Source organism: Rhinatrema bivittatum, chromosome 1 (genome assembly GCF_901001135.1).
Source record: "Rhinatrema bivittatum chromosome 1, aRhiBiv1.1, whole genome shotgun sequence".
NCBI lineage: Eukaryota > Metazoa > Chordata > Amphibia > Gymnophiona > Rhinatrematidae > Rhinatrema > Rhinatrema bivittatum.
In genome coordinates this window covers 186,057,413-186,084,126 of record NC_042615.1, presented here as the reverse complement: position 1 = coordinate 186,084,126, position 26,714 = coordinate 186,057,413, and positions in this window count along the sequence as shown.

Genomic DNA, 26,714 nt, shown 5'->3' with positions numbered 1-26,714 from the left:
ATTTTATTACCTATTTTAAAACTCCAGCTCCCTCCATCTCTCATCCCCCTCAGCTCCCACAACTTGTTCCTTCCCTCAACTCTTCTGACTTTTAACTCTTTCAACCTCCAGCTTTCTCTGACTCTCACTCCTTCAATCTCTCACCTCTGCAAGCTTCCGACTCCCTCCATTTGTCACTATTTTCAACCCCTCATATCTCTTTCTCATTCCTCCCTGCCTCCCAAGTCTCTATCTTCTCTTTCTGTACCTTCCAGCTTTCCCTTACCCTCTCTCTATTCCTTCTACTCTAATCATGCTACAGCAAGAGGACGCAGTGTGGTCACTGGCAAACAGAAGCAACCCCATGACAGGGAATATGTGCTAGATTTGCAATGTACCCATGCTGTTGCTGCCTGTAGATGAAGAGAAATATAGGAAGTCTAAAAATGTTCTGTGCCTCCAATGTAGTGGTTTGTGTGGTTCTGTGACAATTATTGTTTTGTATGTATTACAAAGGATAAGGTTCCAGGCTGAAGAAAACGCATGCTAACATCGGTGATCCAAAATGGAATACTACAAAAATGCTGATGCAAGGGGGAAAAGCCATGATAAACATATTTTCTGAAACTGCTGAGAACTATTCATAGCTCCTGGGTGTGGAAGACATATAGCTCCACGGCTTCTCATATCATCTCCCTCCCAATGATGCCTCAATGTCGCTCTGAATCAGATCAAACTGCTTGTTTCATGCACACAGTTCTACATTTCCTCAAAATGTCCTCCATTGTGGTATTCACAATCCTAAACCAACGTCTCCCTCTCCCTTAGCATTTAAATTCAAACATTCACCGGGGCCATCTCTGGTGTATGGAGGCCCCAATCACCTCACATCATCTAAGCTCTGACTACATGGATATCATCTTAGGAATCTTCCCTTCACCATCTTGGACCTTTCTGCCCTATTTGTTTTACATGATTGCAACTTGTGCATGGAAATCTCTCTCTCTCTCTCTCACTCCCCCCCCCCCCCCCCTTTTTTTTTTTTTTTTTTTTTTACTGTAGTTAAGAACATAAGATTTTTCCATATTGGGTCAGACCAAATTTCCATCAAGCCCAGCATCATGTTTCCAACAGTGGCCAATCCAGATCACAAGTACCTGGCAGGATACCAAAAGGTTGATAGATTCCATGCTGTTTATCCAAGGACTAAGCAATGGATTTCTCCAAGTTCACTTTAATAATGGTTTATGAACTTTTCTTCCAGGAACTTGTTCAAACCTTTTGTAAACCCAGTTACACTAACATCTTTTACCACATCCTCCAGCAACAAATGCCAAAGTTTAATTATACATTGAGTAATACAATATTTTCTTCTATTTGTCTTAAGTGTATCACCCAGAAACTTCATTGAATGTTCCCTAGTCTTTGTACTTTTTGAAAGAGTAAACAACAAATTTGCATTTACCTGTTCCAATCCACTCATTATTTATAGACCTCTAGCATATCTCCTCTCAGCTGAATCTTCTCAAAACTGAAGAGCCCTAACTTCTTTAGCCTTTTCTCATAGGGGAATTTTCAATCCTTTTTATCATTTTGGTCACCATTCTCTGTACCTTTTCTAATTCCGATATATCTTTTTTGAAATGTGGTGACCAAACTGCACATAATACTCAAGGTGCAATCGCACCATGGAATGATACAGAGGCATGATGATATTCTCTGTTTTAATCTCCATTCTTTTCCTAATAATTCCTAGCATTTTATTTGCCTATTTGACTGCTGCTGCTGCACACTGATCAGAAGATTTCAACATATTATTTTCAACGAAGACACCTAGATCCTTTTCCTAGGTGGTGACTTCTAATGTGGAACCTTGTATTTTGTAGCTATAATATTGGTTTCTCTTTCCTAAGTACATCAATTTGAACTTGTCTACATTAAATTTAATTTGCCATTTTCATGCCCAGTCTCCCAGTTTTGCAATGTCCTCTTGCAATTTCTCAAAATCCTCTTGTGATTGGACAACTTTGAATAATTTTGTGTCATCGACAAATTTGATCTTCTTACTTGTTGTTCCCTTTTCCAGGTCATTTAAAAATATATTCAAAAGCATCAGTCCCAGAACAGATCCCTAGGGCACTCCACTATTCACATTTTTCTAATGGGAAAATTTACCATTTAGCCACTTGGCAATCCACAATAGGACACTGCCACGTATCCCATAACTTTCTAATTTCCTAAGAAGTCTCTCATGAGGGACTTTGTCAAATGCTTTTTGGAAATCCAGATATACTATATCAATTGGTTCATCTTTATTCACATGTTAATTTATGTGTTCAAAAAAATTTGTGAGGTCAGATTTCCCTTTGCTAAATCCATGTTGGCATTGTCCATTAAACTATGCTTATCTATATGTTCAGCAATTTTGTTCTTTAAAATACTTTCATTTTGCCTGGCACAGACATCAGACTAACTGGTCTGTAGTTTCCTGGATCACCCCCTTGATCCCTTTTAAAAAATTGGCATTACATTGGCAATTCTCCAGTCTTTAGTACTATAGATGATAGTTTACAAATTTCTAACAGCAGGTCCAGAATTTCATTTTTCAGTTCTTTCAACTCTCTGGGGTGTATACTATCTGGTCCAGGTGATTTGCTACTCTTCAGTTTGTTAATTTGCCTTAGTTCATCTTTCAGGTGCACTGAGATTTGTTTCAGTTCTTTTGAATCATCACCTTTAAATATCACTTCTGGCATGAGTATCTGCCTTATACCTGCCTCAGTAAAGACCAAAGCAAAGAATGAATTTAATCTTTCTGCTATGCATTGTCTTCCCTTAGCGCACTTTTTATCCTTCAGTCATCTAATGGTCCAACTGATTCCCTCGCAGTCTTTTTGCTTTGAATGTACCTGAAAAAGTTTTTATTATGAGTTTTTGCTTCCATAGCAGAGCTTTTTTTCAAATTCTATCTTTGCCTTCCTTATCAATACTTTGCATCTAACTTACCAGTGCTTATGCTGCTTCCTGTCTTCATCATTTGGAGCCCTTTCCCATTTTTTGAAAGATTTTATTTGGCTAGAATAGCCTCTCTCACCTCATGTTTTCACCTTGCTGGCAATGGTTTGACACAAAATGGGAGAAATGCCTGTTCATTATGGCTAGGTGGATGACATTACATCCCCACTATTGTTCTATTTCCCTTCTCATATAGAATTTCTATTCATAAAGATTCTATAGTGCATTTTGTTTCCTGTAGAATTTTTATTTTATTTGACTCTGTGCCCTCTTTAACATATAATACTACGTCTTCACTAATTTGATCCATCCTATCATTGTGATATAATATGTAACCTGGTTTCACAATATCCTATTGGTTAACCCCCTTCTACCAGGTTTCTGAAATGACAATTATATCCAGCTCTTCATTCAGGGCTATGCATTCTAATTCTCCCATCTTATTTTTTAGACTTCTAGCATTTGCTTACAGACATTTCAAAGTATGTATTTTGTTTGTATTAACAACTTGCTTATCAGTTGACAGGGGAATTTGGAATCTTTCTGCTCTGTCTACTCTTTACTTAAAAGTGCCTGGAATATTTTAGTATTTATTACAATCTCTCTATTGGGATGCTCTAACATTTCTGTTTTGTTGATTTCCTTCAATGATACATCATTCCAAAGCATGCACTTCTGAGCAATTGTTTGCTTTCCCCATCATTTAGTTTAAAAACTGCAGAATCTCCTTTTTAAAGGTTAGTGCCAGCAGCCTGGTTCTGGTTAAGATGAAGTCCATTCCATCAGAACATTATCTCCCTTCCCCAATACGTAACAAATCTAAAACTCTGATCCCTGCACCATTGTCACATCCACATATTGAGACTCTGGCACTCAGCTTTCCTCTGGAGTCCTGACCATGGAAAAGGAAGCATTTCTCAGTTTACAGTTTTTGCTGCCTAATATGCTGTTTATTACATCTAATTTAAACCTCTTGTAATTTATAATTTTCTGATGTCTAGTATTCTGCTCATTACTTCCAATGGAAAACCAATATTTTGAACTCTTTCCTCCTTGAATGATGATGATGAGATGATGGTGATGATGACATTGCAAGGCCACACTCCTCTTTTCCTCCTATTTTACCAAAACAACTGAAGACACATCTTTTCATGAAGCCAAAAAACATCCTGGATAGAAAGTTACTGTGGTCCTGTCCAGAATGCATACAATGTGACCCATGTTTGGCAAGGATGACATCACATGTAGCTGTTAGAGACATGCTGCCAAAAAGGTATAAAGAAGAAACAGGATAGAGAAACTTCGGAGGAGCACCAACACTACCATCATGGAGCAAACATGGGTGCAGATTGATCACCTAACCTCCTGACCCATCTGAATGATACGTTTGGTCAATTGCTAATATGGTTGCTAACTTTTAACTAAAATTTATAACACTTGGACGCAGGGAATACAATTTTTGCTGGTGTCCTTTCATAGGACTATTCTTTATTTTAAACTCTTACTACTTTCCTTATCACTAGAAAAGTCTGCACAAATCAAAGTACAATCAAATGTTCCAAAATATAAAAATATCAATAACATTCCATTAGAACAGACTGGAAACCTGCAAGTACTTAACAATTTCTATCCCATTCATTATGAAACCATTCATTTCATTACAACCAAATTAAAATTTGAATTCTATATAGATATATATTTTTGTGTGTGTGTGTATATATATATATATATAGAGAGAGAGATAATTCAAATATATATATATATGTTTGTATATATATGTATATTTATATATTTAATATGAAAATGCTGAGTAAAAAAGGCAGTGGAACAGTATCACTCACATACACACAGTCTGTCATGGAGACACTCATGCTGCTGCCACACAAACACATACACTCAGTCTGTCTCCTACATAGTCACTCTCACATTCTGTCACACTCTCTCATACTCACTGTTTCCCTTCATTTCATCTCACAAATCCTCTCTCAAATAGTCACTTATATACTTACCACCTCCTTTTCTCTCACATACCTTCCCTTTGTCACACATACCTTCCCTTTCTGGCTCACTTGCACAGATACCATTTGCCTTTAGTGATGCCAGTTTACTTTAGCATACAAGAAAATATGGGATTGGATGGGATGGAGGGATGGGGGGAGGGAGCAAGAAGAGAGTGTGTTGTAGCCCAAATACAACATCATCTCCTCCCATACAAGGGCATAGCTAGAACTGATTTTTTGGGGGAGGTTCAACATGTGTTGGTAGTAGGCACTCAGGTTTGAGCCCTACTAGTTGTATTCTTATCAATAAATGCCTTAGTGTGCATTCAACAATGGGTTTGTAAGTAATCTGCATCAGAAGTCATGCATCAGGAGTAAAACTTTAAAATATTTTAACTGAATTATTTTAAGTATTTACCAACATTAAAAATTCCTTATTTATCTGTATTAATTTATTTTATAGTTATTGCAGTTTATAATTACATGGAAGAATAGCATGTAAAAAGCAAACAAAGAACACATAATGAATACCAGAACTGATCAATCATGTAATAAAACAAATATTAATGTATTCTTTCATGAATCCTCTCTCCAGAAAGGCAGATATCATAATAATTGAAATAAAATAGAAATAATCATAAGAGGGAACAGAACAAAACTAGGACATTATAACCCAACATGCAAAAAAAACCCCCAAATTTTGGTGTCACCTCAGCAAAACAAAATCCATCCAATGCTATATGCTTTGTGAAGTAATACAAACCTCTGCAAATGAAAAAAAAGACATCTAGAATCTTGCCATTCCATACAATCACAATACTGTCTCTTAGGAGTCAAACAATAGTCCCAATATCTATAAAAAGGAAGCAATAGAAATATTACACAAGGCCCTAGAACACTAATATAAAACCTATTGGAGTAGTAGAACAAGGCAGACTGCTACAAATCCCTACAGAGAAATTGCATGCCAGCAGAAATACTGGAGCTCAGTCACATGTAGTATGGGAAATTATTTTAAGCAGTTAGCTAGCTTGCATGAAGAATGTTGTACTGTGACAGAAAGTAATGAAGCAGAGAAATCACTGATATTATTAGCATAATTATTTGATATAAGGCCTATAAGTTCTGAGAATAAATACACCATTTTTCTTAGCTTGCTTACAACAAAAAACAAGTTATGAGATCAGATATATTAAAGAGCAGTTAGGAGGCTAACTGTGCAGCTATCAGAAGAAAACAGGACAGTAGCCACTTGGCCATACCTAACTGCTTGCTGATGTGATAAGAACAGACAGTTTGGGTCCTCAAGAGCACATGGGAGTAGCCCAGAGAAGAAACTAGAGCAAAGGTCAGAAGAATCAACTTGAAAAGAGCAACATGAGACAAGCTGTTTGAAATCAAAGAACAGGTCAGAAGAATAGCTTTTGGACATTACCAGTGGTTAATAAAGTGCCTGATGAATTATTGCTGGTTTCCAGGTGTGCTGTGTTCCCAGATTTCCAAAAATATATCAGACTCGTATTGGTAACTGTGAGGGGAAGTATTTTTGTGTATATATTCTTTAATACAAACTTTAATCTTGTTTGCTTTTATTGCTTATTCTAAGACTGGTAAGTAAAACTTCTATACTTATAAATAAGTGTGTTATGTAATCTATGACAAAATAATCACCAATTTTCCTACCCACAACATTTGGCGACAAGGATGAGATTGGTGTTTATTTGCCTCCTAGTTTGTTTGTTATATTGCTATACAGTAAGTAAGTAGCAGAGTGTGACAAAACAAATATGTGTCCTTTTGCTGTTAATATCTGGATCATGTGTAAGTCTAGCAATGTTCCCATAGACCAGGTTTCTGATACTGTGTCTGTCTGGACTATTCACAACAAATTGAATGCTGCAGCACAGTTACTGAGCTAAACAGAGACAGCTGATGTGACAGAGAATATAAGGCAAGGTCAGAGCTCTGACTTGACCTCTGAAATAGTTACCTGCCTCTCCTGGTATAAGTCAGAAGGTGTCAGGGACTGCTTGAAGGCAGGTTTGATGCTTTTGTCTGTTTGCTGCCATCATTTTAATTGTCAGGGTACACTTAAGAAGGTTGTGACTGACTTACAGCACCGAGTTGAATAACTGCTGTCAAATCCAGAAAATTGTGCTCAGTGTCCATGTGCATTTGTGGCTGAAACCCATAATCATACAGAAATGCAGAATCTGGTCATAAAGGGAAAAGAAAATCCCTCTAATGAGGACATTAATAATTCTGATACTGTAGAGTTATTTTCCAGCGCTTTAGAACCTGAAAAGACACAGGAAGCTGAAGAATTAACTGAGGGGAATGGAGCTAGCAAGGAAGAGGGACAGTGGGAGATATGCAAGTTGATTGTGCCTTTCCTACACAAATGCAAATAGAAGAAATATTGGTTTCTCTAGCACAGAATTAGCTTTACTGTTTAAAAGTTATAAACAGATAAACAGAGTTAAGAATGTGGAATGTAAGTCAGTTTTTACTGCAGATGAACTGAATTTAGTGAATTTCCTATGTACTTCCAGCTCTGCCTGGACAAAAGTAAGATCTGTAATTTGTCAAAGTGATAAGGAGGGAGATATGCCCCCCAATGGCTAACTGGGTTTTTACAGAAACTGTACCTTGATGAGGGCTCCTTTCTTTCAAAGACTCTTTTAGGAAGGAATTCTTTACCTGACAGTATTTTAGCCATACAACTGTTAGCCCTCCTATGTACTTTTACAGAGTGCTATCCTGTAGAATGGATGTTAGACCATATAACCACTGCTTACTTCAAAAGATAGATTACGATTATGCTGGTTAGACCAAAATTGCCCTAAGGAATGTGAGAGGATCTTATCAGAAATATTAGGGATGTGCAGAGGGACGTCATACGTTGCATTCGTGATTCGGATTCGTCGGGGAGCAAATGCGTTGCATTCGGCCGTATGGTGCCCCGATGCGTTAATACGGCAAGTTATATTCGTGTCCCAGCTAAAATTAAAATTAACTACAACCCCCCACCCTCCTGACCCCCCCCCCAAGACTTACCAAAACTCCCTGGTGGTCCAGCGGGTGGTCCGGGAACTATCCCCTGCACTCACACTCTCGTTTGCCGGTTTCATCATGGCGCCGATAGCCTGTGTCACAGGGGCTACCGGTGCCATTGGTCAGCCCCTGTCACATGGTCACTGGCGCCATCTTGTGCTCCTACCATGTGACAGGGGCTGACCAATGGCACCGGTAGCCCCTGTGACATAGTATGGGCAAAGGCTATCGGTGCCATTTTGAGTCCTGGCATCGGCCGGCCGGCGTGCAGGAGGTTGCTCCGGGACCCCCGTTGGACCCCCAGGGACTTTTGGCCAGCTTGGGAGGGCCTCCTGACCCCCACAAGACTTGCCAAAAGTCCAGCGGGGGTCCGGGAGCGACCTCCTGCACGCACAGTGGCCATTTACTGCCAGCTCTCACAACCAGGGCTGAAGTAAGTTTTGAAATAAAAGAAAACCGAAGAAAAAGGTAGGGGGGAAAGGGTGGGGGATGTAGAGGAAGGGAGGGGAAAGTGATGATGATGGGAACTTTTGATGTAAAATCACTCTGAGATTTCTGAAGAATAGTAGGGGGTGGGTCAAGGTAGTATACAATCTTCCTCCTTTTTCATATGCACACATCCACATGTTCACTGTTAGTCTCTCTTACATACTTACATGCTCATTCTCACACATATACACATGCCCACTCACACACACATCGACATACATCCCATTCACGCACAATCACACACATCCTACTCACACACAGTCACACACACACTCGGTCCCTCAATCTTTCTCTCCTGGCCTCAACCCCCCAGCTGCAGCAACTTCCTCCTTTGGCTCCTACAGCAGATAGGCCTCCTCCTCCTCCTCCTTCAGCTGCATGGGCTAACGTTGCCTTTTCACCTAGCTGAGCGGGCTCACACTTCCTATCCACCTTCATTCAGCCATGCACCCATGCAGCCAACAGTCCTCCTTTCTGCTTGTGCAGACCCAGATGTTTTCCTCTTCTGAGGCCCGCGCGGGCTCTGCTTTGCTGTATCTGGAATTTTGCGGGTTTGGCTTGGAGACCTAGCAATTCCATCAGAATTCCAGAGACTCTGGGCCAAATCCAGCGAGTTCCCAAGTATGGTCACTGCACACTATCCTTTGTGCTAACTTTATCCCCCTCTGTTCTCTTTCTCCACACAGCACCAGTATCCCTTCTACCCCAGCCCTCCTCCCCACAACTCCACAGCAGTGGATTTCTGCTTATCCCTGTGATAAGTGTCATGGAATCTCTTTTGGGATGCTGCAGGTACTTGTGATCTCGACTGGGAACAGAATACTGGCCTTGATGGACCTTTGGCCTCATCTAGTATGGCAAGTTTTATGTTCTTATGTTCTCTCTTCCCCTGCCCTTATCTCTCAGAAAGCCATCTCTACAATCCCAACTAGCACACCCCACCTTACTCTCCCCGTGTCCAACCCCAGAACTCTCCCCCATCTCAGGCTGAACCCCAACACTCTTATCATTCTCTCTTCCCCTCCAGACTAGATTATAGCACTGTCTCCCTTCTACCCCACCAAGGCTGAACCACACAGCTCATCCCCCAACTCAGGTGAACACTAACAATAGCAGCAGTGGGGGAGGCCTTAGTAAAATGTCCCCCCACCTTGAGTTGGGTCACAGCTGTCACTGCACCTGGCCTGACCACTTACTGTGTAGCACTGGAAGAGGGAGGCAAAACAGCGGCTGTCAGGTCATCCTGAGGTCTTGCCGACACAAAAAGCAGAGAGCATGCAGGCACCACAAGGAAGGAGAAGGAGGCGGTGGCTGAGTCCAGGCCGGGCCCACATGACACAGAGGGCAGCCCCAGCAGTAAGCAGGGGAGATGTTCTTCATGATGCAGCTATCAGCGTTTGGTTGCCATACATGTGCAGTTCTCTCATGCAGCCAGTCAATCCCGTGCTACCCCCTGCAGTATCCTCCTGCATTCAGCTAGGCCGACTGGCTGAGGAAGCGGTGATGCATGCAGGGGGCCCACACACTGGCAGGCAGTGGCACTAATTTACTTATGTATTCATTTGCAGCAGGGGACAGGATCAGATGTTGCAGTTCTGGAGTTGAAGGGCTAAAGTCCAGACAAATTCTGGACATTTTTTTCCTCTCAGAATCTTCCAGACATGAAGCAGAAAGTCAGTAATATTTGGAAAAAAATCCATACAGTTGGCAACCCTAACTGCTAGTAAGTCCTAATGTATTGCTTGCAAGAATAATAAGCAGCAGAATCTTATTTTCTGTTTACATATCCTATCTTTAAAGAGTCCTAGTGAATGCAAACTATCTACATTCCTATATAATCATGTAGTATAATCAAATTAGTGCTGTAACTTGCAGTATTTGTAATCCTTATAATACAATAATTTATTTAGATTACTTTCTGGTCTTCAAAAATTATTCTGTTTCATTTGCAAGTCTGATTACATACAGCTTTCTGGTAATGTTGACACCCTTAGAGATAATTCTCCACACAAACTTGGTAACACTAAAAGGGGTCTAAGTCAATTTCTGTCTCCACCTGATTATTTAGATGAGTTGCCCCTAGTGTAGGTGATACTGAACAGGTTGGACCTTCATCTGGATCCATAGCCCCATAGTGGACTGGGCACTGGAGCTATTACATCTGCCACTGTCTTGCCTCTAATCTGTGGCACAAAGAGCGTTTGGTTAAAATAATGTTAGTTCATTTAACCAGCTTTTTTATTGGTTTTATGAGGACAGATATGAGACATTAGACAGAACTAATGTTTCAAGGTTATATAGTGAAACAGACAGATAATAATCTGTGCATTTGATAGATCAGGAATAACATTTATTGTGTTATGATTTATCATTTTTCACAAGATCTCATTGCTCAGGTAAATCTACTTCATCTGAAATTTGAATTATTTTGTTTTTTATCAGATTAAACTGAGAATTGTTTGAACAGGAACAGAAGTAAAGCTGCTCAGAAAAATGCAGTTTAAAAGAATAATTTCATGACACCCAAAGTGTATAAATAATTCTGTTCAGAAATCACATTTAGGGAACCTGAAGACCTGTCAAAATAAAAACCAAGATTTTCAAAGGGATTGTTCACATGTAAATGGGGGTTTACCAGTGGAGAAGGGGTCCTATGAAAATTGCCCTCTCCATGGGGGAAACTGCCTGTCCCGGGGGTGGGGCCAGGGCAATTATCCTCTTGTGGCTGGATAACATTAGCCTTAACTAGCTTTATTCACAAGAATTTAGCCAGTTGAGTGGTGCTGCTATACTTAACAAACCACTATCTTGAGAGCCTAGCGGTCTGAATGATAGCACTTCCCACCTAAACTATGGCAACCTGCCCTACCAAAATGAGCATCCCTGCCCCCCAAACCCTTCTAATGGCATCAATAATTTATTTAATTTATTTATATTTTGATTTTCAGGCACTTTCAAAGTGGATTACATTCAGCTATTATAGATAGGGATGTGCATTAGTTTGCAACGAAATAGGAAATATCGTCTCTATTTCCTATTTTGTCACATTTCAGGAGGGCAACGAAAAGAGAAGGAAACCCACAAATATTTCAGGGTGCGGGGAGGGGGGGGGGGGGGAGAAAGGGCACATAAAAAAAATTAGTGTTACATTGGCAACCTTCCAGTCTTCAGGTATCATAAATGATGTAATTGATAGTTTAAAAATTTCCAATAGCAGGTCTGCAATTTCATTTCTCAGTTCTTTCAGCACTCTGGAATGTATACCATCTGGGTCAGGTGATTTGCTACTCTTTATTTTGTCAATTTGCCCTGGTACATCTTCCAGCTTCACTGAGGGGTAGATTTTCAAAGGGGTACGCGCGTACCCCCCGAAAACCTACCCCAAACCCCCCCTGCGCATGCCGAGCCTATTTTGCATAGGCTCGGCATGCGCAGGGGGGGTTTGGGGTAGGTTTTCGGGGGGTACGCGCGTACCCCTTTGAAAATCTACCCCTCAGTGAAGCTGGAAGATGTCAGATTTACGCCTGCTTTCGGCAGGCGTAAATCTGACAACAAAGGTGGGGGGTTAGATAGGGCTGGGGGGGGGTGGGATAGGTAGGGGAAGGGAGGGGAAGGGGAGGGGAGGCGGAGGGAACAGGCAGTGTGCACCGGGCTTGGCACGTGCAGGTTGCACAAATGTGCACCCCCTTGTGCGCGCCGACCCCAGATTTTATAAGATACGCGCAGCTACGCACGTACCTTATAAAATCCAGCGTACTTTTGTTCACACCTGGTGCACGAACAAAAGTACACGCGCGTGTAAATTTATAAAATCTACCCCTGAGATTTGTTTCAGTTCCTCTGAATCATCACCTTTGAATATCATTTCCAGCATGGGTACATATCTTGCATCTTCCTTAGGGGTAGATTTTGAAAAACTGCGTGATCGCGTACTTTTGTTTGCGCAGCAGGCACAAACAAAGGTACGCTGGATTTTATAAGATACGCACGTAGCTGCACGTATCTTCTAAAATCCTGGATCGGCGCGCGCAAGGCTGCCGATTTTGGGCAGCCGGCGCACGCCGAGCCGCGCAGCCTGCCTCCATTCCCTCCAAGGCCACTCCGAAATCGGAGCGGCCTCGGAGGGAACTCTCTTTCGCCCTCCCCTCACCTTCTCCTCCCTTCCTCTACCTAACCCACCCCCCCCGGCCCTATCTAACCCCCCGCTACCTTTATCCATGGATTTACGCCTCCCGGAGGGAGACGTAAATCCACGTGCGCCAGCGGGTTGCTGGCACGCCGAGACCGGACCCGGATCCGGACCGACGCCCCCGGAATGCCCCGGCCCGAAACCACACCCCCGGGCCCGCCCCCGAAATGCCATGCCCCGCCCCCAAAATGCCGCATCGTTCGGCCCCGCCCCCAACACGCCCCCTTCCGAAAACCCCGGGACCTATGCGCGTCCCGGGGTTCTGCGCGTGCCGGCGGCCTATGGAAAATAGGCGCGCCGACGCGCAAGGCCCTGCTCGCGTAAATCCGGGTGGATTTACGTGAGCAGGGCTTTGAAAATCAGCCCGTTAGTGAATACTGAAACAAAGAATTAATTTAATCTCTCTGCTATAGCTTTATCATCTCTAAGTGCTCGTTTTACCCCTTGATCATCTAATGGTCCAACTGCCTCCCTGTCATACTTTTTATCTCAAATCTACCTGAAAACATTTTTATTATGAGCTTTTGCTTCCATGACAAGCTTCTTTTCAAATTCTCTCTTTGCCTTTCTTATCAGTGCTTTACATCTGACTTGCCAGTGCTTATGCTGTTTCATGTTCTCTTCATTCAGATACCTTTTCCGTTTCTTGAAAGATGTTCTTTTAGATATTGTATAGCCTCACTCACCTCACCTTTCAACCATGCTGGTAGTCATTTAGCCTTTCTTCTACCTTTTCTAATGCGTGGAATACATCTGTTTTGGCTTTCCATGATGCTATTTTTAAACAAAATTCATACCTTTGCAGTTGTTCCTTTCAGTTTTTCCCAAACCATTTTCCTCATTTTATCATATAAACCTTTTTGAAAGTTAAATGCTATACACTACAATTAAAAAAATACAATAAAAATGTCTGATGATAAAATCTAATAAAACTATTCATAATAAAACATACAAAAAAATCTGCATAAGAACATAAACAATGACACTCCTGCTGTTAAACACTGCTTCTTCCTCCAAATTTTTGTTGGTACAGCCAAGTTTTTAATACTTTTTTAAATATCTGTCAATGGCTTGCCTAAGGAGTGGCAGTGGGATTTGAACCCTAGCTTCTCTATTAACTAAAATCTGATCTTGTACTGGTCTGCCCCTCTCCCAACCCACACCCATTCTTCATCTTTTTGCTAAAATGTCCCTTCTCATGGATCCTACCTCCCTCTCCTACCCACTCTTACTCCCTAGTTCAAACCTTACCCTTCCCGATTCCTTTAACTTTACAAGTCTTCAGCCCAGATCAGAGAGGCCATATTTTAACATATTTATAAATGACCTGGATATAGGAACAATAAGTGAGGTGATCAGATTCACAGAGGATACAAAATTATTCAAATTTATTAAATCACAAGTGGATTGTGAGAGATTTCAAGAGGCCCTTGCAAGACTGGGCAAATAACATTTAATGTGGATAAGCATAAAGTGATGCATTTAAGGAAGAACAATCTAAATGGTTACTAAGTTGCACATTTAAAACTAATAAGATATATCTTTTTATTCAATTCATAATTAAGTTCTGGAATTTTTTGCCAGAGGATATGGTAAAAGCTGTTAGTATAGCTCTGTTTAAAAAAGGTTTGGACAAATTCCTGGAGGAAAAGCCCATTACCATTATTAAGATAGAGTTGCAGAAATCCACTGCTTTATCACTGGGATAAGCAGCAAGAAATATATCTACCTCTTGGGATCCTGGATTGACTACTGTTGGAAGCAGGATTCTGGACTTCATGGACCTTTGGTCTGACCCAGTATGGCAAACCTTATGTTCTTAAAATATAGCTACACAATGCAAGAGTCCACATTAGGAGTCACCACTCAGGAAAATAATCTAGGAGTCATCATGGATGATACGTTTAAATCTTCTGTTCAGTGTGCAGTAGCAGCCAAGAAAGCAAATAGAATGCTAGGAATTATTAGGAAGAGAATGGAGACTAAAACAGAGAAAATCATAATGCCTCTGTATAGCTCCATGGTGCAACCTCATGTTGAGTATTGTGTGCAGTTCGGGACACCACATCTCAAAAAAGATATAGCAGGATTAGAAAAGTCAACAGAGCAGGGCAATCAAATGGTAGAAAGGATGGCACGATTCCCCTATGAGGAAAAGCTAAAGAGGTTAGGGTTCTTCTGCTTGGAGATGAGACAGCTGAGGGGATGTATGATAGTGATCTATAAACTAATGAGCAAAATGGGACGGGTGAAAGCAAATCGGTTCCATAGGCTTTCAAAAAGTACAAAGACTAGGGGACTTGCAATGACGTTATTAAGAAGTGCATTTAAAAGAAACAGGAGCAAATATTTTTTACTCAATCTGGAGTTCATTGCCAGAGGACACCGTGATAGATAAAGTAACATGTTCAAAGTCACAAGAATTATCAGTAAGAAAAACAGGATTTGAGCACTGGTTTCCAGCCCATTGCTCTGACAACTAGGCTATTCTTCCAGTCATACTTAGCTGATGTAACTGTTAATTAAGGACCCCCCCCCCCCCCAATAAGGTGCTTTAACATAAAGAAACCCTAAAACTCCTTTGTCTTTTAGACTGTGAGGTGAGCAGTGCTTGAAGATCCCCTGTGAAATGTTCTCCTTCTGTGTGCCAAGATCAATTTGTGGTATGAACATATTTGTATGCAAGAATTCCCTGAAAAAGTATCTTGTCTGCATTTTTGTTAGACAAAGAAAAAAATATAAACATATATTGACACTCAGAAGCCTCTTGTTAAAGTTTAACTGTATTCTTTCCTGTGCATATCTTTCATTTTTCAGGCCTTCTTTTTCTCCTTAACTAATTCTTTTTGAGAAAATGCTCAGTTTAGAGTGCTCATGCTATTTAGCCTCTCCTCGATAAGTTAACACCTTTCCGCAGTAGGCATTCAATTGAGTTTAGTTCCTGAGCCCTCACTAGGTAGTAAGGAGGGTTGCACACCACAACATTTAGCATAAGCTTAGTAACTCCTCGTTTGCATATAAACGTTCCTTCATTTGTATATGCAGACATGCAAATACTTTCATGCTCATGCTGCCTTCTAGGAACCTTTAACATGCCCAGTACATCCTTCATGTTAGTTTGCAATTTTTAGTGAGCTCAAGAGGGCTTTGATATGCACATTAAATGTTATATTATAGGCCCCTTTATGTAAAATGTTAAAGTAGGTCATTGAAATGCATTTTCCATGAGTAAAATTAAGAGTTTGCCTCATGTTTATGAGTACATTTGATAGAAGAGTGATAGGAAGCCTCCATGAAAGGCAGTAGCAAAAGTAAGGCAGGTCCAGATGACTTCATTCTTCCAGCTGCTGCTATCATTAAACCAAGATCCATGCCAGCATCTGGGATCAACAATCTATCATTCCTTCCGCATCATTACCACACAAAATAACACTGACTGTACAGAACAGTTACAGGATCCTAAAGTATCTCCAAAAGCAAAGGATACTTACAAAACAAGTTTTTTGCACATGAAGAAAATAAAGTCACAGTAACACTATGATATAATCTATTTGGCTTCTACGCAAACCCACACTTTCTGCATTACCACATGCAGCTCAGTTTCTTATTAGGAGACCAGTCAACCACACATAGACAGAAAATCCCAACTGTAAGCGTATCAGATGAACATAAAGCAGAACTTTATAGGGGGAATTTCGAATAGCTTGTCTAATTGTAAGGTACATGTGTCCTTTTGGACACTCATGCCTTACAATTATTTTTTAAAGGGAAATTACTTGGGCACATGCATTGCACCTGGCCGATCGGGGTTAAAACATTGAAAGGAAAATATTCAGGAAGCCAGTTAGCAGACAGGTTATCCACCTAAAGTTAGCCAGATAACTCTCCCTAAATATTCAGAGGTATAAACATCCTGCTAAATATTCTCACCTAAAGTTATCTGGCTTCAGCTGGATAATGTTCAAACCTAAAGAAAACACTTTAAAATAAGTGCAGGTGTAGCACCTGATCCCGCCCCCCTCACCCCATGCTCCCCCAATCCACTTAATTAAAAAAATAACAGTGGACACCAACACACCGAGGCCGACTCCCCCCATTCCCTGATACTTTCTAGAAAATCGCAAGTTCCTCCTGCCCCATACCCCACCCACCCACAACCTCTATTCCACATCCTCACCCTTGATGCCAAAACCCAAGCCGGGCACGTGATAGTGTTTTACCTTCTCCTGGCTGCTTCCAGCAACCTTACAAACCTCCAGCATTGCTTTCAGAGCAACCCTGAAAGCGCCAGGAACAGGTACGAACCTACTGCACACCCAGCTGGGGTTTCGGAGGTCTAAGGGATCAGGATGATGGAATAGAGGCTGTAGGTGTGTGTGTGGGGGGAGGGGGGGTAGTGTGGTGGGGAGGAGAAGGGATTTGTGATTTTCCTGAAAATATCATGGGGTGGGGAGCTGAGAGATCGGGTCTGAAGGCACTGAAATTTCTTTTCTTTTCTTTTTTATTAGTTTTAATTTGCAGTCACTTATCCTGCTATATTTGGAATATAACTAATTGAGTAGAAAGTTATCCAGCCACGTGCAGCCGGATAACTTCTGGACTGCTGTGAGGCAGTACTAGGGTTATCCAGCTAACTTTAAATATCAACTGTTAACTGTGTAACTTTGCTCCATGCCAGAATGTCCCCGGCTCACCCCTTTTTTTTTAATCTGGCCAAGCTTTAGACAGGAGAAGGTAAAACACTATCAGGTGCCCGGCTTGGGTTTTGGCATCAAGGATGAGGATATGGAATAGAGGTTGTGGGTGGGAGAGGAGGGTGGGGTATGGGGCAGGAGGAACTTGCGATAAACTTGCTTAAGTTTGGGACTTAGCCAGTTTGGGACTTAGCCAGACAAATCCTTTTGAATATTGACCTCTGTGTGGACAATTGAAAATGTCAATGTGCGCATGTTGTTTACTCCTTCAACTTAAGCACACCCCTTGGAATGTCTCTTTTCACTCTAACTCGCTACTTCTGTGTAGTGATTCCCCCGCTATGGTGGCTAAGGTGGCTATAATACAGGGGGGCTCTTAGAAAAGTAGCACTGGTATTGGAGGCGGGCTACGTTTCCATGGGCCACCCTGTATAATGACGTTCCTGATATTAACTCAAGGAGTCACTTTCCTCTCCCACCTCTAGGAGGAGGCGGGAGAGGAAAATGACCCTCCTTCCAATTGGGTCTTCCTAAAAAGGAGTAAAGGGGAGAGGAAACTACCTGATTAGAATCCTCAGTAGCACTGCTGTAAAAAGGAAATGCAGCATTGAAAACCTGGACTGGATCACAGATTTTTAGAGAACTGGAGTCAGCATGATGCCCAAAATTTGCATTTTGAATCAAAAGTTCCCTCTCAACTTATTCCTTTAATTATTCTAAGCTGTTACATGACATTTCCACATATAAAAATGATTTTTAGACCCTATTTTAGGTCTAAAAAGAGGTCTTATTACTTCTCAGTGGAATCACTTTCTTCCCATCAGATTTTCTCCAAATAAAAATCATCTAGGGGTTCTCTCATTCTCCCTTTGGTGATCTCTGGGGTTTGACACTGGATTTCCATTTTTTTTTAATAAAAATTGGTTTTGGCCCACTATTCCCAACATTTCCAAATTCCATGTTTTTAGCCCCTTTAAACTGCCAAAAATTATTTTTATGGGCAGACCAGGGATAAAAAAAAAATCCTCACCTGTCCACAACCAGCAATTGTATCTAGTTTCAAACTTTGTGTTATTTTTTAATGTTTTATACCATTTTAAAACTTGGTCTGTCAAAATCAGGTGGAGGCTTCCTTAACTCTCCCCCACCTCAAATTGGGGGTTATTTCAATTTTCCAAAGCTTAATTTTATTTTAATTTTAAAATTGTTCCTCGGAAGACCCGCAAAACCAGAATTGACACTTGGTGTCTACTTCCTGTTCCAGCCTGTCTTTGTTGCCTGCACCAGGGCTTTCCCATATCCCCCAGTGCCAAAGAATTGCTCCTTCAAGCAGCAGGAGCCTTCCCAAGGCTGCCACTGCACAAATAACCACCATCCGGGCAGGCTGGCATCAGCTGCAATAATCACAGCCATGGCTCCACCCCTGCTTGCCTTTTCACTCCCACAGCCCGAAACAGCTGACGGATGCATCTTAAACACAGCCACAGGGCAAGAAACGCTCACCTTTAGCTGTACAAATCAGCTGATCAGCTCTCCCCTCCACAAGCTGCCGGGCACTCACAGTGAATGGGCACAGTCAGCTTTCCCTTCAGCACCTCTCCTGATCTTCTCTCCCTCATGGGCCATGACAGCCCCCCTGGCCCCAAGCAAGCCCCTCAGCCCAATGATCACAGAGCCATGACAGCATCCTCTTCTCCATTAAGAAAAAACAAAAAGGCACCAGCACCCTCACTACCTCCAGGGCTTTGGTCAGTTTAAATATAATTATTTACCCCCTTCCCCTCCATTTTATACACTTGTTTCATCACCCTGCTAAAAGTACACACACTGGGGAAGTCCATGCTGGGTATCAGCCATTCAGAAAAGGACAGTTTTCAGCTAGGCCAATCTACTATGGTAGATTGGCCTAGCTGAATACCTTTTGAAATACCTTTTGAAAATTTGCATTTATATGCTCTGCAGAGCTAGATAAGGTACATTAATCAATCTTTACCTCATCTAAACTTGTTGCCATCTCTGCAGATCTTGCCCAGCACTGTTTATTCTATTGTTATATCCTCAAAATGCTGTTTGTTTGTTTTTTATTTGGTTAGATTTCATCACCTACGGTTCTATCATTTTAAAGTTATTCTTCTTCATATCTTTAACTATCTAGATGGAACATTTTCTTAGTGATAAATACTCTCTGTAAATGTACAAGGTAAAATGAAAAAGTTGTTTTTTGGAAGTGTGGATATAGACTGATGAATAGACCTCAAAAAGTAAACAAGGAATACTCAGAGGGCAATATTCAAAGAACAAAAAGACATATCATTTATTCAGCTAAAGGTAGCAGGATACGTTATCAGGGATATTCAGTGGGTTAAACATCTCGCTAAATATTGATGAATAAAGTTATTCAGCTTCTTTTAGACAGATAATTTTAAACTTATTTATGAATATAGTCATTTAAGTTTAAAATGATCCTGATACATGCACACAGATAATTTTAAGCTTATACAGCTATATAACCAAGAATTTAGCCAGAAAAGTAGTGACAGATTATTTAAAAAAAAAAAGCAACCCAAAAAAAACAAGTCTAGCCCATCGGGCAGGGCCAGCCTCCAAGTGGTGTTAAAGTTTGGGCCAGAGGGCCTATACTCCTCCATGTTCCTCAGGCGCCTGAAATCTTTCCAAATATGGCAGGCCACAAGGCCCGAGGAGGCAGGCCAGCCTAGGTGCCTTGATGATTCAAACTGGTGGCAAATATGAGAGTGTCGCGCCTCCTTCCAACCCCCTCCCATCCCCTCCTCAACCCTCAAACCCCCATCCTCACACCAACCCCTATCCTCCTGCCCCTATCAGCGCCCTCTAAATGGCCCTTCCTCCAGGATTGTGGTACAAAAATACCACTCCTGGCAGTGCTATGCATTGCCTTGAGAGCAACACTGGTAGCATAAGCTACTAGCCTTGCTTTAGGAGTGATACTCTTACAGCAATACCAATAAGTTATCAGTGATAATTTCATTACTAGCGTCACTGTCAAGGCAATGCAAAAAGCCAGCAGAAGGCTTGCACTGTGACTCTGGTAGTCAGGGCTATCAAGGGGATTCCAGCATGGCCTGGAGGCCTGAAGATGGCATAGGGGATGGGATGGGGAAATGCTTAAGGAGGGGGTGGACAGAGGAGGAAGTCACTCGTATATTTATCACAAGTTGAATTGTAGGGGGCAGGGATGTGGCCCACCATCTTAGGCCTTTTGGCTTACCACATTTAGAAAAGAATTTAGGGGCTGGGAGATGACGGGCACAGGAGATAGGAGGCAGAGGGCCACTAGCCCCAACTTCAAATCCTCTTGGGAGCCAAAGAGGTGCTCTGGCCACCAGCCCAAACTTGTTTTACTTCTAAATCCACCTTAACTTATCGAGATTTATTATTTGTGGTAATTTTCAAAGGATTTACATTTCAATAAACAGCATATATGCTCATGTGTTGAGCAGACATGCAAATACCCAAATTTTAAAAAGGGTGATAAACACGCATACACTCAGTCTTATGGGTGAATAAAGTGGGTATGTTCGAGGCATGTTGAGATGTGGTTAGCATTTCCTTATATCCTTTGCTATTTTATAAATAATGTACGTGCAAGCATCAGGACTGCGCAAATATTTTTACTATAGCTAATGTTTGTGCCAAATTCACACTTGCATTCTCTTTTTCAACTTGGTTTTTGGTGGCTGGCTTCTCCTGGTGACAGGACTGTAACAGGCTAGGAGGAGAAACAAATGGTCTGGCAAGGGGGCAATCTGGGAAATCATAGTCCTTACCCAGATGTTCTCTGCCAGAGAGACTGCTGACTGCAGAACCTTCACCTGCCCATGGTAAGTTGGACTTGCTGGGAAAGAATGCTTAAAATGTTTAAAAAATATATTAAAGGACTGTACTATTACTTGGTGTGTATAATGTGTTTTAGTTTTTAAGGCTAATATTTGCAAGTGTTAAGAAGTATGTTTTAGGGAGAATAGACTTTGGATTCATTTTGAAAGTTAGTAAAAATGAGTATTTCTAAGCATTAAGAATTGTATGCGTATAGGGAGAATAGACTTTCAACTAATTTTTTGAGCTGCTATAAATTGCCGTATTTTCCGGCGTATAAGACGACTGGGCGTTTAAGACGACCCCCACCTTTTCCAGTTAAAATATAGAGTTTGGGATACACTTGCCATATAAGACTACCCTTCTTGGCTGGTTGTTGTATACAAATCCTGCTTGGATTGGTCAGCTCTCCCTGCCTGCCCAGCCCTCCCTGTCTCCAAGACTATCAGAGCGGTAGCGCATCCCTTCGGCCCGCCCTTGTATCCTATTACCGGTACCTCCTTCTCTGCCTCTCAGATCTTGCTCCTGAGGACTGCAGTGAAGTGGCGCAGACGCCCCCCCCCCCCTTTTAATACACATTTTTAAGGAAAAAAATACCGTAATTTTCTACCATATTTTTTGATGAAATCAACATTTACAGCAGGAGGGAGTGACTTGAGGAGTGAGGGCGCGCTGCACAATTGGCCGGTGGTTCATTCTCCGCTCCCTCGCTCCCCAGCCAATCGGGGAGCGAGGGAGCGGAGAATGAACTTTTTTACAGCATCCGGTGGGGGGGAGGGAGTGACTCAAGGAGCGAAGGCGTGCTGCCCGATTGGTCGGTGCTGGGCAAAAGGGGCTTGCTGAAAGCAAGCCCCTTTTGCCCAACACCAGCCAATCAGGGAGCGAGGGAGCGGAGAATGAACTTTTTTACAGCGTCTGGTGGGGGGAGGGAGTGACTCGAGGAGCGAAGGTGTGCTGCCCAATTGGTCGGTGCTGGACAAAAGGGGCTTGCCGAAGCAAGCCCCTTTTGCCCAGCACCGGCCAATCGGGGAGCGGAGAATGAACATTTTACAGCATCCGGGGGGAGTGACTCGAGGAGCGAGGGTGCGGAGAATCAATTTCTACGGCATTCGGAGGTGAGGGTGAGTGACTCGGGGAGCAAGAGCGCATCAGGCAATCGGGGAGCGAGGGCGCGGGGAATCCACCAGACGCTGTAAATTTGGATTACCGGCGCATAGGACGCACTCCTTATTTTTCACCTATTTTCAGGGGAAAAAAGTGCGTCCTATACGCCGGCAAATATACGCCCTATAAGACGACCCCCAGCATATAAGACGACCCCCGACTTTTGAGAAGATTTTCAGGGGTTAAAAACTCATCTTATACGCCGGAAAATATAGTAGTATTTGTTTGCAAGTGTTAAGAATTGTGTGTTCTTAGGGAAAACAGACATTGGATTAATTTTCTGAGGTAGTAAAGGTTAGGATTTATTTGTAAGTATTAAAATTGTGAGTGTGCCAAAATCACATACTTGATTTGAAAAGGTGAGAGTACTGGTTCCTGGGCAACTAGTCACTAGTGTTTGATGTGAAAAAGTGATAAAGGCAAGAGTTATTAGAAACAGAAAGGGAGATTAACTAAGAAGGCCAATTGTTAATCTATATACAGTGTAAATCCCTCAGACAAGATTGTTTTTGAAGCATTTTTGTTTGAAGTAATTGCTTTAGAGGCATAGGGATATAAGAAAGCAAACACTGAGTAAACTTCAGTGCGCAGGGAGTGCTGACTTCAGAACCTTCATCTCCTGTGGTAAGTTGGATTTGGGAAAGAACACTTAAAATCTTTTTTAAAAATTATCAAAGGGTTAAACTATTACTGGTTGTGTATATTGTGTTTAGTTTTTAAGGCTAATTGGGGTAGATTTTATAAATGTACGCCCGCGCGTACTTTTGTTCGCACACCAGGTGCAAACAAAAGTACGCCGGATTTTATAAGATACGCGTGTAGCTGCGTTTTCCAAGGCTGTTTTCCAAGGAGGCAGTAGCGTCATCATTGAGGCCTGCTCGGGCCTGGCTGGCTTCTCTACGCGGCGCTCCCTCCGCGAGGGAGACACTGCCAACATCCTCTGCTGGCTCCGCCCCTCTAGGCGCACGCGCTGGGGCACAGGTTTTAAAGGGACCAGCGCAGGAACCTGCTGCTTCACCCCCGAAGGACAACAGATGCCGGCAGGGATTTAAGCCTTGCAACGAGGTTCTCTCTGCTCCCAGAGGTTGTTAGTTACTGTTCTTTGTGTTCCTGGCCTCTGACTTTGTCTTCGTCCCTGGCTTCTGACTTCAGCTTGTCCCTGGCTTCTGACTTCGGCTTCATTCCTGGCTTCTGACTTCAGCTTCATCCCTGGCTTCTGATTTCGGCTTCGTTCCTGGCTTCTGACTTCATCTTCATCCCTGGCTTTTGTCTTTAACTTCTGCTCCTGGTTCCTGACTTCAGCTTGCCCTCAGTGTCCCATTCCACAACGTCCAGGAGGCCCTGTCTAAGTCCAAGTAGCTTGGGTCCTCATGGGCTCCTCCTGGGGGGACCTCGGGCTTCCAGTGGTAAAGTTCCAGTTGATCTCCTGGCTTCAGCTTCAGTACTCCTCAGGATCCCGGAATTCCTCTTCAAGACTCACCCTCCGGAGACCGCACGTAAGTCCAAGCAGCCTGGGGGCACCTTCCGGGGGGACCTCGGCTTCCAGTGGTGAAGATTCAACCGGTCTCCTGCCCTGTACTGCCTCCCGGCATCGACCTCCACTGTGGGTCCTCACACAGTGCGCTATCACCTGTCTGAGCTGGATCAAGGGTCCACAAAATCTAAATTCAACAGTTTGCAAGGCCATGGACCCAGCGGACGTGGCTGGGCTAAAGGCCATCCCCGGAACTTCCCAGCATCTACAGCAGCAGCAGCTCTGCCTAGATGTCCTGACGGCGACAGTAGAGAGACTGGCCAACCGTCTGGATGCTTCACCTGTGACAGCCCCCCCTGCACTGGTTTCTTTGCCAGATTCAGGACCGGCGACACCCACACAACTGCAGGTGCCGCCCAGGTACTCAGGGGAAGTGAAACAGTGTCATGGATTCCTCAACCAATGCTACATACGTTTCACCCTGTTGCCTTCTCAATTTCTGACTGACCTAGTAGAAACCAACTATATCGTGCCCTTGCTTGACGGGAAGCCCCTGGCCTGGGCCTCCCTGTTATGGGAACGTAAAGACCCCATTCTTGGAAACCTGGAACAGTTCATTTCTGCCTTTTGACACATTTTTTATGAGCCTGCCCGCCGACCTACAGTGGTTGCCGAGTTACTTTAGTTACGTCAAGGCACCCGTTCCCTTGCAGAGTACATGGTTGAATTCCATATGCTGGCCGCCGAACTGGACTTGAGGCATGACAGTCTACATGGTATATTCCTGGAAGGAATGTCCTCACGTCTTAAGGACGAGTTAGCGGCAAGGGACCTTCTGGATGATTTGGATAGCTTGATTGACCTGACAGGAAGGGTCGACCGCCAAATCCAACATCGGTTCCGAGAAGGGAAGTCTGGCTGTAGAACCGGTAACTCGGGGTCTACATTTCCTCGACCTGTACCCTCTTCTCCTGCTTCCACCAGCACCCAAGGGGCCGAACCCATGCAATTGGACGAGGAACGATCTCGCAAGAGGAAAGAAGACGCTGCCGCACTCAGGGTCTCTGCTTATACTGCGGCAACAAGGGGCACTTCCTAGCCCAGTGTCAAGAGCGGCCGGGAAATGCCAGAACCTAGGTCTAATTGGGGAGCTGATCCTAGGTAATACCGCTTCCGCCTACCCATGTAGCGTACCGGTTACCCTCAGTTACCCCGGAGGTACCTTTGATACGCTGGCCTTGGTAGACTCCGGAGCAGGATGGAATTTCATTCTCTCTGACTTTGTTCGGCAGTTACAGCTTACGGTCGAACCCTGACTTCCTCCACTCCAAGTTTCTTCGATCCATGGCACTCCTCTTCCGGGGAGCATCTCCACTTGCACCAAACCCTTGATTATACGTACTGGTCTCCTACATTCTGAAGAGATCTCATTTCTCGTTCTGGAGAAATCCATTCACCCCATCATCTTGGGCTTACCCTGACTTCGGAAGCACTCCCCCGTCATCCACTGGGACACTCTCCAGATCGCATCTTGGGGCCCATCCTGTTTTACCTCCTGCCTGGCGATGATCCCTTGACCCAGTGTGCCACTTCTGACTACGCCTATGTTGCTTCCGCAGCAATATCAAGATTACTTGCATGTCTTCTCGAAGGAGAAGGCCAAACTGCTCCCCAAACATCGGCCCTTTGATTGTGCCATAAACCTGGTCCCTGGTACTATGCCTCCCAAGGGGTGGGTTTACCCCTTGTTGCTCCTGGAGACCTGAGCCATGTCTTCTTACATCCAGGAGAATTTGGAAAGGGGCTTCATTTGGCCCTCCAACTCCCCCGCTGGAGCTGGGTTCTTCTTTGTTGCCAAGAAGGATGGATCACTCTGATAGATTACCGTGGCCTCAACGCCATCACACAACGGGACAGATACCCTTTGCCTCTGATTCCCGAATTGCTAGACCGGTTGCAAGGAGCTAAAGTCTTTACCAAGCTGGACCTCCGGGGCGCGTACAACCTGGTAAGGATACGACCCGGCGACAAATGGAAGACCGCGTTCAATACCAGAGATGGGCATTGCGAGTATTTGATCATGCCCTTTGGCTTATGCAACACCCCTGCAGTTTTACAGAACCTTATGAACGATGTATTAAGGGATATGTTGCATACCTCTGTCATGGTATACCTCGACGATGTATTGATTTATTCTTAGGACCTGTCTATGCACCGCATACATGTGCGACAAGTGTTACAGAAGCTTTGGGACAACCGTCTCTTCGCCAAGATAGAGAAGTGTGAGTTTGAACAAGAATCATTACCCTTCCTCAGATATATTGTCTCTTCCATGGGCTTCCATATGGACCCAGATAAGGTAGCGGCCATCAAGGATTGGCCAGAACCAGTAGGGGTCAAAGTGCTACAATGCTTCCTTGGCTTTGCCAGTTTCTACCGCCAGTTCATACCCCATTACTCCCAAATAGTGGTTCCACTCACTGCCCTTACCAAGAAGGGTGCCGATGCCAAGAACTGGTGTCCGGAGGCGTTAAAGGCCTTCCAGGAACTGAAGGAAGCTTTTCTTCTAGATGTCTGCTTTATCACCCTGATCCTCAGCGTCAGTTTATTGTAGAGGTAGACGCATCCAACCTCACAGTGGGAGCTGTCCTGAGCCAGATATCCACGAGGGGTAAACCCCTACCATGGTCCTATTTCTCTCGGAAGTTCTCACCTGCTGAGAAGAATTACAGTATAGGAGACAAGGAGCTTTTGGCCATTAAGCTTGCATTGGAGGAGTGGCGCCAGTGGCTGGAAGGGGC